Here is a 14,155-nt window from a genome sequence, read left to right as displayed (position 1 = left end):
TTTCGACAAGGATGGATTTTGGATCACCCTTCACTCTCAGAAATTCAGGAAACTTTGAACATACACACAGAAAATCTACTTCCTCTGAAAAGGGACAACCCAAAACAAAAGAGCACAATAACAAAAAGCCCGACTTGGAGGAAAATCCAGAGCGTTTTTTTTATGCAAGAATAGTGGAAATCTGAAACTCTTTCTCCCAAATTCTGTGGATGCTGGAGATCACTTGGAACTTTCAAGACTGAGATTGATTTTTATTTTTTGGATATCAGTATTAAAGAAAATGGAGCAAAAGAGAAGTACTTGGAATTAAGCTATGGATCACCCATTATCCAATTGTATATTGTATCAATCTGAAGGGAATGTCTGGCCTACACCAGTTCCTATGTTCTCTTTTAACAGCTTCACTTTTAACTCCTCTAACTTTCTTCCGGACAAAGGTGTGGCCATGGGTACTCGCATGGGCCCCGGTCATTCCTGTCTTTTTGTGGGGTGGCTGGAACATTCCTTGTTCCAATCCTAAACAAGGCCCCCACCCACAATTCTTTCTCTGGTGCATTGATGACATCATCAATGCTTGTTCCCATTCTCATCTGGAATTAGAAAAGTTTATCTATTTCGATTCCAATTTCTACCCCATTCTCACCTTCACCTGGTTCATCTCTGACTCCTCCCTTCCCTTCCTCAACATCTCTGTTTCCATTTCTGTGGAGATGCTGGCCACCAATATTCACTTCAAAGACAGTGACCTTGACTATACATCCTCACACACTGCTTTCTGTACATACCCTGCTTCCTGTAAAGACTCTATTCTATTTTCCCAGTTCCTCCATCTCCATTGAGTCTGTTCTGATATTGTCAGCTTCAACAAGGGGGAGTCTGAAATGTCCACCTTCTCCTTCAGCCAAGGATTCCCTGGCACTGTGGTTGACAGGACTCTGAACTGGGTTTGACTTATCTCCTGTATTTGGGCCCTCACCCTCATCTCTCTGCCTGTCTGTCTCTCTCTCTCCCTCAGACTTACTTTTACCCACTCCTTTGTCTTTCCAACTCTTTTTCTCTGTCTTTGAGCTTTACCTCTAACTATTGTTTAATCTTCCTCTCCCTCCATCCCATTTCCTGCCTACTAACCTTTTCCTAGTTATCAGTTCTGATGTGAACATGCTGATATTGGACTGGGATGGACAAAGTCAGAAATCACACGACACCAGTTTATAGTCCAACAGATTTATTCGAAATCACAAGTGAAGTGAAGAGAAGACACACAGACAATGATGATGGCCTCAACCATGATCCTGGGCTCATGTCTCACTACATGTAACTCCATGATACTGTTCTGTATGTGAAAAATCATCCATTGTCCTGTTTTGACACCATCACCTTGATAACTTGTTAATTTAATTGTTTACTTTAATTAGTTTGTACAGTTTTGAATTAATTGTTATTTTGTTTAAACCCTTGACATGCAACTCTTCTCCCTGTCATGTTAGTCCATTCACTTGATTTGTCTAATTATCTGTCTGTCTTAATTAATCAGATTGTAGACTATCCCTTCACTTATTATTCAGCTGCTAACATTTTACTCACACCATCTGACACTCTTGATCACATGTAGAGACTTATTATTTGGCCTGGCAACACTCCACTCACCCCATTTTTATGATCTTTTGATCTCACTTCCCATAAATCCTCTGCCTGTGTGTCTTCTTTTCACTCCACCTGACAAAGGGGCAACACTCCGAAAGCTTGTGATTTCAAATAAACCTTTTGGACTACAACCAGGTGTCATGTGACTTCGCACTTTATCAGTTCTAAAGAAGGGTCACTGAACCCAAAACGCTAACTCTAATTTCACTCCACAGAGACAGCCAGACCTGCTGTGTTTTGCAATGTTTCATATGTTCAGCTTTTGGTTTCTGCATGATTTCTGCCTTCTTAAATGGTGCCCATTCACTGTAATGGGTTGTGTAGCAAGGATTCCCACCACGAGTTTCTCAAATCACCCAGTACTTTACCTCAAATATAACAGTTATCTTTAATGTGATCGCATTCTCTGAAGTTCTGAAATTTCATCCCAGTAACCGAAAAGAAATAGTCAAACAAATCCATAGCATTGTAGAGGTTCACAGCACAGAAACAGACCCTTCAGCCCAACTTGTCCATGCCACCCTGTGTTGAGATGTTGTGTGATCAGAAATGTTTTTGGTGGAGGAAATTGTACGGGATAGAATTTTCATGTTCTGCTGCCTTTGTCTCATTTGGGATGTGATGGTTTTGAGAGGCACTGCTGAAGAAATCTTGGTACTTACAGCTATCACTTGGAGTACATCTTACAGCTATCACACATGGCAGTCATGTCGAACAGTACATAGAGGGGGCGGCTGTTTGAGATGGTGGAGGAGATGCACATTGCTTTGCCCAGCATGGTATCAAGCTTCTTTGAATATTATTGCAGCAGCTCCGAAAGGGTGCAGACTACATCCAGAATGTTCAATAGGCCTTTGAAATAAGTTGAAAATGTGTTGCTGGTTAAAGCACAGCAGGTTAGGCAGCATCCAAGGAACAGGAAATTCGACGTTTCGGGCCAGAGCCCTTCATCAGGAATGGAGTGGAGTGTTACCAGAGCCCTTCATCAGGATTCCTGATGAAGGGCTCTGGCCCGAAACGTCGAATTTCCTGTTCCTTGGATGCTGCCTAACCTGCTGCGCTTTAACCAGCAACACATTTTCAGCTCTGATCTCCAGCATCTGCAGACCTCACTTTTTACTCGACTACTTTGAAATAAGTTGTGCAACTGGACAGGAAATGCAAAATTCCAGCCTGCTCTACTAATCTCAAATTATAAACTCCTCATTAAGCATCACATGCACGGTAAACTCCAAAATGATCCTTATAGTATTTGGGTATCTAGCATTTATATATTTAGTATAAGAGAAAAATCTGACGCGGCATGAAAATATTGCAAGTTGATCATAAATAGCGACAATGATGTTGCTAAAATTCTGTACATTATTAATTGAAACTCTCCTTTGTGACAGTTAGCACATCTGTCCTGTTCCAAATTTTAGATTCATGATTTCCACTCCAGGAGTCACATGCACAAGTCAGTTAGCAACATTGGGAGATTGACTCTTATGTTATCTTTGACTAATTCTGAATTGCACTGAGTTTCCAGAGGGATTCCCATCACAAGGCTGAACAGGTTTCCTCACCTACCCAACCCTATGATGTCCTTCACATCCAATTCTGATCCAATCTTACCATGCACTATTCCCAGAACAACTTGCCACTCAGTGGATTTCCTGAATGTCTCCACATTTTCCTGCATCTATACCATTGCTAAAAGCTTGTTCAGCACCCAGACAGGTACAGGGAACCCAGAAGGAAAACTGAAAGTGCTGGAGAAACTGATAGTATCTGTGGAGTGAGAGAAAGAGAAGCAAATTAGATTAGATTACTTACAGTGTGGAAACAGGCCCTTCGGCCCAACAAGTCCACACCGACCCGCCGAAGCGCAACCCACCCATACCCATACATTTACCCCATTACCTAACACTACGGGCAATTTAGCATGGCCAATTCACCTGACCCGCACATCTTTGGACTGTGGGAGGAAACCGGAGCACCCGGAGGAAACCCACGCAGACACAGGGAGAAGGTGCAAACTCCACACAGTCAGTCGCCTGAGGCAGGAATTGAACCCAGGTCTCTGGCGCTGTGAGGCAGCAGTGCTAACCACTGTGCCACCGTGCCGCCCGTTAAAGTTAACATTTCAAGTCCAGTATGACCCCTTTTCCAAACTGAAAGGGCATGTTGTGTTCAGAGGTGTCAGAAGAATGAATGGAACAAGGTTTGCAAAGGTGCAAAGACAAAAGGAGAGCCAACTGTGATAAAGGAGAGATAGGGATGTAAGATGGGTGTTAATGAAGGTGCGAAAAGATGAGCATGTGTACGCTTTGCTGAGAGCAAAGTCAACAAGGTGAAAACAAGACACAACCAGAGCTGGGCAGTTGGAGGATGTAAGAATGTGAAGGACAGAGGTTGTACATTGAAGTTGTAGAGCTCAATGATGAGTCCTAGAGCTCTTAAAGTGCTGAAGCAGAAAATGTTTTTTTTTTCTCCAGTTTGCTTTGAGCTTCTTTGGAACACTGTAGCAGCAGTGTCAGTCCAGAGCTGTCCTGCACAGTTTCTGGCCGGGATGGGTGCTGAAAAGGCAGGACTTCCTGTTCCCCGCAGGACCAGCAGAAAGGGCCATAACACCAGACCATTCCTGCCTGCTCCAAACCTTCATCCAGTGCAGTCTCAGTCATTTGGAGAAATACACAGCACTGTAAGAAGAATGCCAATGACATTTTATACACAATGAGTGTAAGTGCCACCATCTTCTCTCTGAAAGCCCACACTCACTTGATCTCTGCTGCTTACCCATCTCCCACCAAGGGTCATAAATCTACAACTCTCACAGTTGCCTGCAACATCTTGTCTCACTTGCTGCCACCCACCCCAAGCCCTGACACCACTAACCCTGCATGCCCTCTGCACTGCCCATTCATTCAGGACACCTCCCAACTGCATCAAATAATAGCTGTGCCACCCTCTTTTATCTCCATTAACTGGAACATGGGATGGAGCAAGACAAGGAGACTATTCATCCCCTTGAAGCTGTTCTATCATTCAATGAGATTGTGACTGATCTGTGGCCTAACTCCACAAACCTGTTTTTGACCCATAATCACTTTAATACCTGTGCTTAACAAAACATTATCTCAGATTTAAAACTAACAATTGACCTAGTATCAATTGCCATTTGTGAAAGAGAGTTCCAAATCTCTACCACCCTTTGAGTGCAGAAGTGTTTTCTCATATATTTCCTCAACAGTCTGGTCTTAATGTTTATACTAGCTTAAAATCCCCAATCAGTGGAAATAATTTATCCTAATCTATTCTGTCTTAACCCTGATAATATCATGAAGAATTTGGTCAGATCGCCCCTTAACTTTTCAATTCTACAAAAGGCCTAATTTATGTAATCTCTCCTCATAACTTGACCCCTGAAGTCCAGATATCAATCTTGATAACCTACACCGTACTCCTGTCAAGGCCAATATACGCTTCCTCAGGCATGGTGCCAGACCTGCAAAAAACATTCCAAGTGGGGTCTAACTAGGTTTTGTACACTTGCAGCACACCTTCTGCATCTTTGTACTTCAGTCCTCTCGATATAAAGGCATGCATTCCAATAGCCTTCTCGATTATTTTCTGCATCTGTAGAATTCATGGAACTCTAAAGAGCTATATATACCTGAACCCCAAAGTCTCTTTGGGCAGACATTGCATTTAACTTCATATTATCTAGAGAGTACCTTGATCGACCCTTTTTTCAGTCCAAAGTAGATAATCTCACACTTGCTTATATAGAGTTCCGCCTGCCACAGTTTTACAGTTCACTTCGTCTCTCAGTATTCCTCTGTAATTTTATGCAATTGTCTACATCATTTACAATGCTCTCTGACTTACCTACCTCCCTAATTTGATTTATTATTGTCACATGTACTGAGATACAGTGAAAGTAAAATAGCTCACTATAGGGTGGAAAGAGCCAAGATGGGTGATGGGCCATCTGACCATTTAGCTCCTCCTGCCTTATTCCTGATTCTGATCACCTGAGCAGCTGACTGACAATGTCCATGCCTCTCGACTGGTATTGGATGCTGCCTTTGTCTTGTTGTACTGAGATCCCTTTGATCAAAGGCTATCCCCCTGTTGACTTGACTGAGAACTGCTGACAACTATGACAAACTTCCTTCCCTTATGCCCACACTAACCAGGAAGCCATGACAGATGGAATTTGAACCTGGTATCTCTGCCTTGGGACCAAATGCAAAACAGAAAGACACAATAATACAAGGCAGGGACACCATGAGATCGAGTAAAAAACCTGGGGATGCAGCCTGGTCCACTACATGAGCTGAGTGCATGTCCCTGAATACACTGTGTCCTTGCTGCAGCATTACAATGATAGTTTCCTTTGCCGTGCGAGATGCAGCACTGACAGCAGAAGCGTCCTGTAAATAGATAAGAGATGTTCATGAGGTTTCTTACAGACTGGCACATGTCAGATGCCAGTGTCAATGGACGTGCGGTGCATGTGGCCACTACCCACGGGGTGTGCCCAGTATGAAACATGGAAGACCTTTGGACCAAATGGTGAGTGGAATCTGCCAGGCGCCTGCAGTGGTTTCCATTTCAAGTTTTCTCGATGTCCAGTCTGCTTAACAAGTGAGATACAATAGGAAGCTGAACAATACCGAGGCAAGTTGGGCCACCAACAAGGCATTTAACAAGTTCAAGTCACTTTCAATTGACAACTTGCCAATACCTAGTGAGTGTCCTGCCTCGCCACTTGTGAAAAGCATAAAAGATGGAGTGAAATAATGAGAAAGTCTTCATTGGACTTCTCACCTGATTCTGCCATAAATCCTGCCTTCACCCTTTGCTGCCCAGGCCCCTGGTAGATTCTGCATCTTGAGTATTTAAAATCTTTCTCCACAATATTACCGTTTTGCATGATTCTGGAAAATAGCTCGTTGTTTTCTGCATTTAATAAAAGAACCGGATGGAGCTCAAATTGTGAACCTAGTGAGTAATTTTTCAAGGCTAATGTGAGTAAAAGGAAGCTGAACATGTCCGCACTGGAAGGCACCAAGTTCATTTTGGCTGAGTGCAGGAATTTCTTGACAGTTTCGTGTCGCATTCTTTCAGTTGTTTAGAATATTTCTTTGGCTCAGTGCTGTACAAGATATACACTTTTTAGACCAGCAAAGTAGTAACTTCAGAATACAAGTGCAGAAAAATACAGTCTGACTTTTCCCTAGATGTTATCACATTTCGATTAAAACGATTTGTCAGCAGGTCATTTGCTGAAAGGATCCTGAAACAGTCAATAGCAAATACTGAGTGAAAGAATAAACTAATGGATGTTTAGAATTTGAAGATCCGTGCAAAAATATTTATACAAAATGTTTGGAATTGGATGGAGTAGAGTTTAGTTCAGCCCACACTAAGCACTGAAAATCCTGAGAAAAGCAGATCTACCTCCTGCCGTCTTAATCACAATTTCTGCAGTGGCCTGCAGTACAGTCAATTTGACTTTTAATTGCAAGTGTAAAATCTGAAAAGCAGGGCCCTGTTGTGACACAGTCATAGTGTCTCTACCCTTGAACTGAGAGGCCCCAGTTCAACGAGGCCCCAGTTCAACTCCCACCTGTTTCGGAGGTCTGTAATAACATCTTTGAACAGTTGATTAGAAAATAGGTTAATTTAATGAAAAAAAGCAGAAAGACAGGATGGGCATATGAATAAGAGAGGTTTAGAGCGATATGGGCTAAGTGCTGGCAAATGGGACTAGATTAATTTCTGGTCAACATGGATGAGTTGGACCAAAGGGTTTGTTTCCATCTCTATGACTTGTTTTATGCAGCTGCCCAAATGATTAAAAAAACACCTTTACCAATATGGCAGCACCTGTACAGTTGCTGTGTGTACCCTACAGTTGGTCCATGATTATATATTGCCTCAATTTTTCTGCTTGGAAAATTGTCTAAACAAAAAAATAATTTGTTACCCAATTATCAAACACATTAATAAAGCGACCAATGTTCACAGTTCTGCACTCCTGGTGCATGTTCAAAGAGTACATCAGGATATTGTGCAGTCTGGATGGATGGTTTGTGGGGTAGAGAGATGTCAGCAGCTTCGGTTCAATTCCTGCATCAGGATGGTACAACTTTCTCAACCTCTCCCCTTGTTTGAGACGTGGTACCCTCAGGTTAAACACACCACCTGTCATCATTCTCTCTCTCTAATGAGAGAGCAGCTCTATGATCCTCTGCGATTATGGTGACTTTACTCTCCATCCACAATATTTCCATCCATTAATTTTATGTAGCAGAAAATTTATATTTACAGGCTGACTAACAATGTTAAATTTCTAGTGGAGCAAATCGAGGCTCACAAGTGGCTGCAAGTTGACTGGATTGAGACCTAAAAGAGAGCGGGACTGTACAGTTTGAGCCCTGTGCACCTCTCGCACATGACTTTGCTCCACTTTCAGTACTTTCAAAGTTCAATAATTATTCTGAATTACACAATAAAGCTGAGAGATGAGATAAGTAAGAGGTTCCTTGGGCCTGGTTTTTAACACATATTTGCATCAGGCTTTAGACTAACTGCTTCCTCTTTAAAACTACACCAGTGTATGCCTTAACGTGTTGAATCAATGTGTTCCTTTGTTTGTATAAACGTATTTCCTAACTGTAACATTAAATCTGCAGTTCTTTATACACCTTGACAAAGTGCGTCACTGTGGGAACAGCAAGAAAATAAATTCAATCCTCATGAGGATGAAAAGCTATTGATTCAGTTTATTGAAATAGCATATGTTTTCATAGTTAAATAAAAAAGTGTGACAAAGTAGAAGAGCCTGAAAATAGGACTGGATGTGAGGAAAAGGATTCCAGTTACACAGTGCTCTGCATTCCAAGGGCATTAAAACACACCTGTTTGTAACATCTGCCAACTTTCTACTTTCATGGGAAGCTATTATCAGATGGTACCATATTCTCCTCGAATTTAGAGGAACCTCTGTGTTCCTTCGAATTACTTATTCAGAATCTAATCTTTTACCACAGATTCTTAAAGCAAAAATGCTCCCAATTGTTCAGGTTTCCTTGGCTTTAAAATGTTTGTCCTTATTTTCAAATCTCTCCATGACTTCACCCCCTTTCTCTACAGAAACTAGCGGACAGATGCGTTGACCACATCCCTGTGAGGTGTTGGTTAGAGGGTATTGGTTAGAACAATGGAAGCACCCAGGCAGACTCTTATGACCCGTCTGTGATTGTCTGGGTCATCTTGTACCCTTTTGTAATATTAAGGCTCCATGTCAAGTTGAACTGCTCAGCAATTACACCACAGAATGGCTATAATATCAGATCTGGTGAGAAGACAGTTTGCTTCAATGTATATTGATATGACTTACATAAAATAAAAATCAATGACAGCTTTCTTGAGTCAGAGCTCATGGGGTAGTCAGAAAATCAACACCTGCAAACTGGATTTTCTGAGTCTATTGTATAGCCATAATAGTTACTATACTATTTGTGTCTGAGTAATAAACTTTCAGGTATGTGTTCAAGCTTGAATCTTAAGGAATCACAAGCTACCAAACAGGATTACCTGCATAGCAAACTGCATAAGCAATGGGTAACAGATAGAGCTAAGTGATCCTACAACCAACAGATCTCATCTAAACTCTGCATTCCTGCCACATCCAGTTGTCAATGTTGGTGAACAATTGAACAATTCACTGGATGAGGAAACTCCACAAATATCCACAATGAAGGAAGAGCCTGATGTATCCGTGCAAAAAAATAGGCCTGAAGTATTCACAATAATCTTCAGCTCGAAGCACCAAGTAGATGATCCTCCAGTAGTCCTCAGCATCGCAGATACCAGTCTTTTGCCAATTTGATTCACTCCATGTGAGATCAGGAAATGGTTGGAGGCACCGGATACTGCAAAGGCTAGGGGTCCTGACAACATTATGGCAATAGTCCTGAAGACTAATGCTCCAGAACTTACCGCATCCCAAGCTAAGCTCTTCAAGTCCAACACTAGCATCTACCCAACAATGTGTAAAATTGCCCAGGTATATCCTGTACACAAAAATCAGGACAAATCCTGTTCAGCTAATTACTACCACGTCAGTCTACTCTCGGTCATCAGTACAGTGCTGGAAGGTGTCATCAATAGTGCTATCAAGCAGCATCTGCTCCGCAATAATCTGCTCAGAGACACTCGGTTTGAGTTCCACTAGGGTTATCCCTGACCTCATTTACACCCTTAGTTCAAACATGGACAAAAGAGCTGAATTCCAGAGGTGAGGTGAGAGTGACAGCCCTTGACATCCACGCCCCAGAAAAACTGGAATCAATGAGTATCTTGGGTCAAGCTCTCTGCTGTTGGGGTCATGCTTGGCACATTGAATGAAGGTTGTGGTTGTTGAAGGTTAGTCATCTCAACTCCAGGACATGTCTGCAGCAGTTCCTCAGGGTTGTGTCCTAGCCCAGTTACCTACAGCTGCTTCATCAATGACCTTCCTTCCACCTTAAGGTCGGAAGTGGAACTGTTTGCTAATGATTACATAATGTTCAGCACAATTTGTGATTCCATAGATATTGAAGCAGTCCATGGTGAAATGCATCAAGATTTGGACAATGGCAAATAACATTCACATCACTCAAATATCAGGCAATGACCTCCTCAAATAGGAGACAATCTAACTACCACCTCTTGACATTCACTGGTGTTACCATAATTGAATCCCCACTATCACTCCCTGGGGTTATCATTGACCAGAAACTTAATTTGACGAACTGCATAAACACAGTGGCAACAAGTGCAGGTCAGAGACAAAGAATACTGCTGAGAGTAACTCAACTCCTGATTCCTTGAGGCCCATCCAACATCTATGAGACACAATTCAGGAGAATGATGAATTATTTCTCACTTGCCTGGATGAGTCTAGCTCCAACAACACTCAAGAAACTTGACACCATCCACGACAAAACAGCTCACTTGCTTGGCACCACATCCATAAATATCTACTCCCTTTATCACCAATGCTTATTGGTAGCAGTATGTATTGTCTACAAGCAGCACAGCAAAGATTCACCAAGGATCCTTAGACAGAAACTTCCAAACCCATAATCATTCCTTCTAGAAGGACAAGAACTGCAGATACCACCACCCTCCAAGCCATTTAATATCTTGACTCGGAAAAATATCACCATTCCTTCACTGTCACAGTAAAAATCCTGAAATTCCCTCTCTAAAGGGCTTGTGGGTATTCCAACAGCACATGGACTGTAGTGGTATAAGAAAACAACGAACCATCACTTTCTCCAGGGCAGCTAGAGATGGGCTACAAGTGAATTAAAAAAAAGAATAATTTAATTGAGTGCAAGAGACTTTGTAACGTATGGCTCGCTATCATACTATGATTTAAAATACTCCTGAGAAGCACCTGGTGATGTGTTTCCTTATGTTGAAGGTGCTATACTATGTAAGAATTTGCTGTTGCATGCCCACACTAGCACAATTGAACAACACATTTTTACATAGTAAAATGACTTAAGACCAATCAGAGTAGAGTCATCACGGCAAGTCTTGCCTCAAGCCACCTTAATAAATAGCAAACTCTTGGTCAAAGAATGCTTAGAACCTGTACCACTGAAGATGTAACCACCCAATGGCAAAGTTATGAAAACTGAAGATCTTCAGCTCATACCCCTAGTCAGGGAGTGAAAACTCCTGACATCTGACCAAGGTACATTGCTCCCAAGAGGCACTGTTCCTACTGTACCTGCATTGTCAATGTTGTGAGATAATTTAATGGAACACCATGAGTAATGAAATCTGAAGTCCTGCAGTTTTATGTTCTGTGTATAACAGAGCAAGATCCCTATTTGTCCCAACAGCTCTGCCACTCATCAGAATATTCCTGGGCAGGATGATAGTGGTTGGACCCTGAGTTCAGGACTAAGCAAGCACTTTTAAGGACAAGAATGCTGTATTTAAAGTCAGTTTGCTGTTAAAGTGAAGCTAACAGCATTTTCTCCAAAAGGAGCCGAACAAGAAAGCTCATATCTCAGTGGGTGAATGTCAGGATTTGGGGCTGAGGGTGGCATGTCGTGCTGATAAGAATCAGTGTCAATGCTGTTCATCATAATCTCATTCTGAGCTACATTGGAATCATAAGCATAACAAGTGGATGTGAATTTCCTAATGCCTGGAATTTCCCTCCAAAATGGGACAAAATTTAATGATCTCACAAAGTTCAGCAAAGGTTAGGGTGATATCTCTCACGTATCTTTCAAACTACAGATGCATATTAGCATTCACCAACAAACTGAAAGATATAAGCATTCGTACTTAAAGAGTTTAGAACAAAACATCACCAAAAAGTAATGCCACTTTGCTGAAACATTTTTTTACTGTGACAATACTTTAAGAAGGTAACCCAGAATCTTATTATTAAATAATTCTGAAAGTAACTGAGAGTCATCCATTCTATTCCCATAGAAGGGAAAAAATGTACTTCCTCTGTGGGATGGCAAGCAACAAGAGAAGGAACAGCCAGCATCAACCCAGTGGGAGGAAAGGGAAACACCCAGCATTAAGGCAGCACTATGTAAAGGAACAGCTTATATTAATCCAGCATGATCGGTCTAGGGAGCTATAGCCAACGTTAACAACACAAGAATATCGAAGCTAGTAGCAGGGCTAGACCTCCTCAAGTCCTTTCTGCCATTCAATAATATCATGGCTAATCATAGTCCTTGAGACCACAGTGACTTGAATAGTGCACTTTACTAGCCTGAGTCCAGCTGAGAAGCTGAATTGATCTCACAGATCACAATGAATCTCTTTTCACTTATACTAAGGTCTTAGAGTTGAGTTACGTGTGCAACACCCCTTTGCTAGGCATTGTTAGGTTAGTTATGCTGGCACTGCTATTCTGCGTGTGACAACTGCAGTACCACCTACACTGGTTACCCTGACTTATTCAGGGTAGAACAACAACATGAGAGTTACATATGAATATTTCCACTTGTGCCATGTAGACTTTGGAATCCAAAGTGCTGTTCCTAGAGGACATATCAAGCTGATTTGTTCATGTATTGCAGTTTCTCCATCATCACAAAGTCAATATCTTAGAATTTGGTGCCAAATGCTGTTTTGCATATTGTTTTCCGATGTTCAGAAGAACTGAAGCACTTCAAAAAGGTAGACAACCACATTTGTATGGAAATTAGGGCTAATTAACAAATATTGACCACATTTTCATCACTTACATACCAAGAATGAATAGATCTCCAAGCTTTGGATATTATTTGGAGAACGGTTAAATGGTACCATGATCCCCTTGGTAACTTGTAAAAAGGTATTTGCATTCCCAGTCACTGACTAGAAAAACTCCATTGCAGGATTTCAAGTTTTAAAGACTTTGATTATATAAACAATCTAAAAATGGCATTATTCAACTACATCCAGTATGAAACTTATACTCTACAGAATAATCCTCCATTTAGCTTTTAAACTGATAAAAATCCAGTTGCATGGTTATATTTTGCTCTAATGCTACAGGGAAAACAGCCCCAGCCTGTTCAGCCTCTGCCTGGCAATATCCTTGTAATTTTTTTCTGAGCCCTTTCAAGTTTCACAACACTCTTCCTATAGGAGGGAACCCAGAATTGTACACAATATTCCAACAGTGGCCTAACCAATTCACTATACGGCTCCATGACTCCTGTACTCAATGCTCTGACCAATAAAAGAAAGCATGCCAAATGCCTTCTTCACTATCCTATTGACCTAGACTCCACTCTCAATGAACTAAGAACCTGTACTCCATGGTCTCTTTGTTCAGCAACACTCGCTAGGACCTTACCATTAAGTGTATAAGTTCTGCTCGGATTTGCTTTTCCAAAGTGCAGCATCTTACATTTATCTAAATTAAACTCCAACTGCTACTCCTCAGCCCATTGGTCCATCTGATCAAGATCCCGTTGTACTCTGAGGTAACCTTCTTCGCTGTCCACTATACCTACAATTTTGCTGTTATCTGCAAACTTATGTTCACATCCAAATCATTCATATAAATGATGAAAAGCAGTGGACCCAGCACCGATCCTTGTGGCGTACCACTGGTTACAGGCCTCTAGTCTGAAAAGCAACCCTGCACCATCACCTTCTGTCTCTTACCTTCGAGCCAGTTCTTTACCTAAGTGGATAGTCCTCCCTGTATTCCATATGATCAACCCATCTACCATGAGCAACCTTGTTGAATGCCTTACTGAAGTCCATATAGATCATGTCCACCACTCTGCCCTTATCAATCCTCTTCTTTACTTCTTTGAAGAACTCAATCAAGTTTATAAGACATGATTTCCTATACTCAAAGCCATGTTGACTATCCCTAATCAACCCTTTGCTTTCCAAATCCATGTACATCCTGTCCCTCAGGATTCTCTCCAACAGTGTGCCCACCTCCAATGTCAGGCTCACCAGTCTATAGTTCCTTGGCTTGTCCTTA

The sequence above is a fragment of the Hemiscyllium ocellatum genome, chromosome 34 (assembly GCF_020745735.1).
Source record: "Hemiscyllium ocellatum isolate sHemOce1 chromosome 34, sHemOce1.pat.X.cur, whole genome shotgun sequence".
Lineage (NCBI taxonomy): Eukaryota > Metazoa > Chordata > Chondrichthyes > Orectolobiformes > Hemiscylliidae > Hemiscyllium > Hemiscyllium ocellatum.
Note: the sequence above shows the minus strand (reverse complement) of the source record.